Source organism: Simochromis diagramma, unplaced genomic scaffold (assembly GCF_900408965.1).
Source record: "Simochromis diagramma unplaced genomic scaffold, fSimDia1.1 OVJJ01000571.1, whole genome shotgun sequence".
NCBI lineage: Eukaryota > Metazoa > Chordata > Actinopteri > Cichliformes > Cichlidae > Simochromis > Simochromis diagramma.
In genome coordinates, this window is record NW_024386885.1 from 135830 (window position 1) to 142547 (window position 6718).

Here is a 6718-nt window from a genome sequence, read left to right on the forward strand (position 1 = left end):
GAATGTATTTCTACATGTTATGTGACCTCTCTGTGAGTGAGGTGGCTCATAGGTGTACATGGTAACGAAGCATTTTTGACTCTTTGTTTTGTCATCTGATCTGAGGATGTTTAGAAGGGAGGAGCAGGACTGTCAGATATTTCCGTTCAATTCAGTTCTATTTATACAGCGCCAAATCACAACAACAGTCGCCTCAAGGTGCTTTATATGGTAAGATAAAGACCGAACAAGAATACAGTGAAAACAGAGAAAACCCCAAGAATCAGATAACGCCCTGTGAGCAAGCACTATGGCAACAGGGGGAAGGAAAAACTCCCTTTTAACACGAAGAAACCATCGGCCGAACAATCCCAAGGAGGGCCAGCCATCTGCCGCGACTGGTTGGGGGGGGAGAGGAGGAAGACAGGAAGAATTGATCTGCCTGACAGATCTGGTGAAAGCAAACAGGTGGTGAGGATGAAGTAGGAACTCCTATTCAAGGCCTCTGCCAGTGGAGTCCTTAACAATTTCTCTTGCAAGATCAGGGAAGTTGGAGTCCAAATGGAAAATATTCACAGATACCATTGCAGAGCTGGCTGTGAGGAGCTGGACATGGCAGCAACAGAGGACCTGCTGGAGGACTCCAGCGGCGAAGGCTTTCTGGGCCTGGTTGGTCCAGGAGTCTTCTTTTTTTTATATGTTTATTTATAAGATTTTAAGGTCAAAATTACATAAAATCACACTACACAAAGGAAACAAAATTCAAAAACAATAACATCCAAACACAGAAAGAAAGAGAAAAAAGAGAAAAAAACAGAACAGAAAAACAAGAAAAGAAAAGAAAGAATAAACCAGTTAGTCAGTCCAAATCAAAAGTTCAAGAGAAATGCTAGTGTCCGAGGAAGATGATCTTCTGTGTGAGGTTAGACAGGGCAACAGAGAGTTCACCGAGTCAAGAAGATGTGGGGAACAAGTCCAGGAAGAAATTGGGGTCACGTAAACTCAAAGCGCAGTCACATGGGTTAAAGTTTATGTTGAATCCCCCTTAATATGATTGAGAAAAGGACCCCAGATTTTGACAAATTTAGTGTGAGCGTCAGCCAGACGATAACGAACCTCTTCAATATACAAACATGCAATCGTCTCACGTGGTCCAGGAGTCTTCTGAAGCAGCTCATGTCTATTGAAGGACCAGAGGCTGCAGCCAATGCAGCTGCAGAATACGAAGCTCAAGAGTGGGAGGAATTCGGGGAGGATGACTTACAGGTGGCATAGGGAACAAGTTGAAGTTTCACCAATTTATTCAGGCCATGTAGCAAATATATGAATATTTTGGCTCTTCGGCCTTATACATATATATATATATATATCTGTGTGTGTGTGTGTGTGTGTGTGTGTGTGTGTTTTCGATCATATGACACTAATCTCAAGTTTTTCATTCATCCACAAACTAGTAAAACTTCACTATCATATAATTCGTTATTGCAAAACCCCATCAGTACTTTATATTAATGCCCTTAGTGTTTGTCCATAGAATGGATTTCATTTTAGTTAGTTAAATAGTTTATTCAGTTAATTTTATTCAATTTTATATTATTAAAAAGAAATATATAAGATCAGGAATTGAGTTACCATGTGACTCTTAAGGCCAATCACCTGCTGCCATTTCCAGCTGCTCTTTTATGCACAATTCACCACAGCAGGTAGCTCCACATGTTTGATTCAGCACAAGTCAGGAAAATGAATCTGCCCAGTTAGGAAGTACCAAGTATTGTGAATCCAGTGTTTTAGTGTCAGAGAAGGTGACAACCCACAAAAAGGTAAATATGTATATATTTGCAGGTGGTAGCTGCAGACCATTTCTCTTCTTATCCATCCTGACTGATTTTTCTCTAGTTTTGTTCTTAGTTTTCTGACGTTATTTACATTAAGATGTAAGAAACGTCCCCTCTGCTGCAACCGCCTCGCACATTCATCCCATTATGTGTCCTTAGATTACCCACAGCTACAGAAAGGGTCAGCGGCCTCAGACTAATAAAAGATAATCAGCTGTGCTGTTCTGTGTGCAAATAAGTGTGTATGCACGAGCCATTATAGAAGAATAACAAATACCATCTGTGATGCTCAGTGTGTGTGTGTGTGTGTGTGTGTGTCCTTCTTTGGAGCTTTATCTGTGGAGTAATTTAATCACTCTAAAATATTTAAGAGCTTGTGGGCAAATGAGGCACTTGACTGAGGATCTACATTTTCCCTTATCTATCTATCTATGGTAAAAGTCCATTCCAGGATTTGCAGGCAGCCACAGGCTTCAGTGTTACTTTAAGGTCTTCAGCATTCATGTCCCCCACACTCACATTTCTCTATCCCCCCCTCTTCTCATTCACCCTACTCACTCTCATCCCACTCACACACACTCTGCAGGGGGAACACACACACACATATGCGCGCGAGCACACACACACTCCTGAAGGAGGACTTGAGGTAAGAGGGAAGTCGCCTGCACTGTGAACTGCCGTTTCTTTAAACCACTGGACAGGAGAACAGTGGAGGATTGTATCAGCAGTCTTCCCCACACTAGAATACAATGCACTTACACTGTGGCTGTAAACTAAAGCAGCGTTTAGTCGACACAGGCAGAGCGTTAATTAAACACACAGAGGCTGCTTGAATTAATTTGATTACCAATTAACAGCATATATACCGTTATATTGCATTAGTGACTGCTCCATCCATTCATCAGTTTTCTGCTTCTTATCTGTGTCTGAGCAGCAGCCTAAGCAGGAATGCCCAGACTTCTCCCTCTCTGCCCGGCCACCTTTTTTAGCTCGTCAGAGACATCTCAGGCCAGAGGAGAACAGCATAATCTCACTAGAGGCTGTACGGGCTTTGCTCCTGGCTGGACATCAGCCCACTGAGAAGGAGGCATCCTCGTCAGATGCAAATGACCACATGACTTGTTGATTTTAAATCTTCTTCTTCTGGTCATTAATCGCAGTTCGTGACCATAGGTGAGAGTAGGAATGTAGACTAACTGGTAAGACCTGTTTCACCTTTACCCTTATCTCTCTCTTTGCTACAACAAACCAGCACAGTGTCAACACAGTCTCAGGATGTTCCACAAATACCATACTTCTAACTCATGAAGACGTCTGTGAAGGTTCTCAGTCATCCAGGTCAGAGTAATCCAAGGAGCTTGGAAATAAAAGCGACTGGACTTCTTTATGTTGAGGACCCTGAGATATAAGCTCTAAACAGACTCAGTGGCAAAAGGCAGCTGCAGTCCAGTGAATGCTTATTGTTAGCATTGGAAACTAAACGCTTGCTGCAATGCTGGTCTCCACCAATAAAATTTACGGCTTAAAAACATCCCACATAAAATAAATTGCTCTTATACAGTCGTTACGAAGGTAGAAGTGAGCTATCGAGGTCAAAATTGCTCATTGCATCTCAACTTGTTTGGAGTTTTAACATGCGAGTCTGGGAGATTGATTCATTTTTTGAAAGCAAGCCTCAAGTGGCCAGTGGTGGAAGTGCAAGTGTATTCACTTTCTTTTTAGCTTCTTTTTAGCTTCTTTTTAGCGCTTGAGCCTCATTTTTGAGATACATAAAATCCAGCACAGTATTCTGTGAAAAAAAATACTACTTAAAGTATAAGTCAATAAGGAAAGTTTGATACCATCATCCTCTCAAACCACTCACTCACTCACAGTTTCTGATGTTAAACATTAATCTGATTTTGGTCATTTTCATAGAAGAATTTCATAAAAGAGCTCTCTTTTGGATCAAACTGATTTTTAATAACTCTTTGGCTCATTTAAGTCCCTCAGAAGCAAAGGATAAGCTTAATGAGACATGTTAGATGAGCTTTTAAAAAAGGCTACTTATCTCATTTCTTGAAAAGTTGGCATTTTGAAAGTACAAAGGTTTCTACCCCCAGTACTGAGACACAGATGCATTTAGGGCCCCCTGTGAGTTGGGGGCCTGGGGCTTAATCCACCCACCATCATCAGTTGCATGGTGTACAGTGACTTTAATTTTAAAAAGAAAAGTTTATCTCCTATAGCGTGACTGACTTTTAGGTAATGGAAGTTCAGTCCTCCAAACAAATATGTGCTCCGACATGCACACTCCAATAGACAGTGACATTTCCTGCATCTCTTCCAGAGCTTCGTCTCCCCAGAAACAATGGATGGGTCGTCTGGATGGCTGCTGGTATGAGATGTTGATGTATGGAAGACAAAGACAACCAGAAAGACACAACTATGTGTGTGAATGTGTCAAAGACAGAGATAACCCAAATTACCTCCAGAGATGGTCTGTTTTGCACGTCACGTAGAAGCAGAAATACTCACATCTATTTCCCTAAAACTAAATCAAACATGCAGCTGGATCAAATATACGCCAAAATAGTTTCTTAAAGAGGCAATCACAATCCATCCATTTTTTCCCACTTATCCATATCAGGGTCTCAGGGGAGCTGGAGCCTATCCCAGCTGTCATAGGCCGAGACAGGGGCGGTCGCCAATCTGTCTCAGGGCTAACAGAGAGACAGATAAACATTTGCACTCGCACTGATACTTACGGCCAATTTAGAATCACATATTAACCTAGCATGCATGCCTTTGGACTGTGGAGGGAAGGCCAAGTATCCAGAGAAAACCCACACAGGCCCACTTATTGCCAGCACTACAGTGAGAATAAGCAGATTTCTCCAGTTGGCCGCTAGATTCAAACACAGGATCTTCTTGCTGCGAGGCGACACTGCTAACCACTGTGCTGCCACCATACGCTGCAGCTATACAGTACAGAACAAAATAAATCCTGACATCTTGAGTGAACTTGATTAAACACCGTGGGTGGCTGAAGGAATATTTTCCCATTTCAGCATCAGAGAATAGTTTTAATGTCAAATCCAGTTAAAACGACTTCTAAAATTCCATTCAGTGGATTTAAAAACGATAAACTGAATTCTATTCAGTTTTATTTTTGTAGCGCCCAATCACAACAACAGTGTCCACAAGGTGCTTTACATTGTAAGGTAAAAATGCTACAATAATAGAGAGAAATCCCCAACAATTAAACAACCCCCTATGGGCAGCCACTTGGCAACTGTGGAAAGGAAAAACTCCCTTTTAACAGGAAGTAACCTCCAGGCAGAACCAGGAAGAGCATGCACTCTGGTGTTCAATAGTATCTTCTTTCTTTTTAGCTCTGTTTTGGTCTCCGCCATATCCTGTTAAGCGTTACCTTACATTCAGCAGCAGCTTCAGCCTGTCTGCTGTTTGTGGATGCGCAGTTAGACTGCAGCATGTCTTGAACTTCTTTCTTAAAACAGAGCAGAAGAAAACAATGCAATGAAGAGACACCAAGTAGGACTAAAAGGAGCTGACATCCGATCTACTGTCACTCCAAAATTACTGACCATAGCTGCTTTTTTGAGGAGTGAAATTTTTGCTGTGAAAATTTTGCTTTTAAATCAGAAATACTAAAAAAATTAAATTCTAGATAAAATTTAGGGATGGCGCTGCCTTTTTGTTTTTCTGTTTTTGCTCAGACGACAGTCAGATTTAATTGTTCTTTCTGCCTTGCGTCACCATGACATGACAAGAAAGTGTGAAATAACAGTGATTAGAGGATATTCAGTGAGTGTTTGGTGAGTCAGTGTGTGTGTGTGTGTGTGTGTGTGTGTGTGTGTGTGTGTGTGTGTGTGTGTGTGTGTGTGTGTGTGTGTGTGTGTGTGTGTGGTTATTGACATCGGCTGGTGCTTCTCCATCTCCCTCGTGCTGTTACGTCATGATGGTGTCATGAAGTCAAAAACATATATTATAGCTTAAATTTAGAAGTCTGTCACATTGTTATGTGTCAGCTGTTTGGAGGTGGTCATGGAGGATTTAAGCAGATTTTGTTTATTAAAATCATTTTCACTTGTCCTTTTTGTCTAAATTGATTTTATATTTTTTATGCTTTTCCTGTATTACACACATGTCATTACCACCTGAGCCATCCCCGACTCTGCCCTTTCCTCTAACAGCCTGCAGACTCATTTACATGTGAAGAACTTGGATTTTCCATTAAATTCAGTGGATAAAATATAAACTGAGATACTGTATTTAGTACTTGAAAGTGATGACATGGGAAGCCACACAGGTTTAGCCACTGAGCTGCTACAATTTAGCATTTTCCAAAATGTAAATCTGGACTCCTGACTTTTGGAAATTCACAGTTTTCTGCTCATTTGGTCAAACGGGAATGTGACTGAAAGCTGTGAGAGGTTTAGGGCTAACATCAGTTTATCTTTGCTTGGTTTGCTAGTTCTGGATAATGTTAGCTTTGTAATGTATGCACAGTACTGTGCAAAAGTCTTGAGCCACCCTTCATTTCTTTATATTTTGAAAAGAAAATATGAAACAGGTGCAGCAAATTAACTTAAACATGCAAACTAAATGTAAATACTCTATACAAGTATTTTCATACAAACAGAGATTATAATAATGGAATGATCTTGAAGGTCAATATTTGGTACAACCGCCTTTATTCTTCAACACAGCCTGAACTCTCTCTTTAAGTAGTGTTCAGGAATGGTTCTCCAGGCTTCCTGAAGGACATTCAAAGCTTTTCTTTGGATGTTGGCTGCCTCCCCCATGTTTTACAGATAGCTGTAAACCAGCGGTGTCAGACATAAGGCCTGGGGACCAGAATCAGCCTGGCAAAGACTCCAATCCGGCCCACTGGGTGGCTT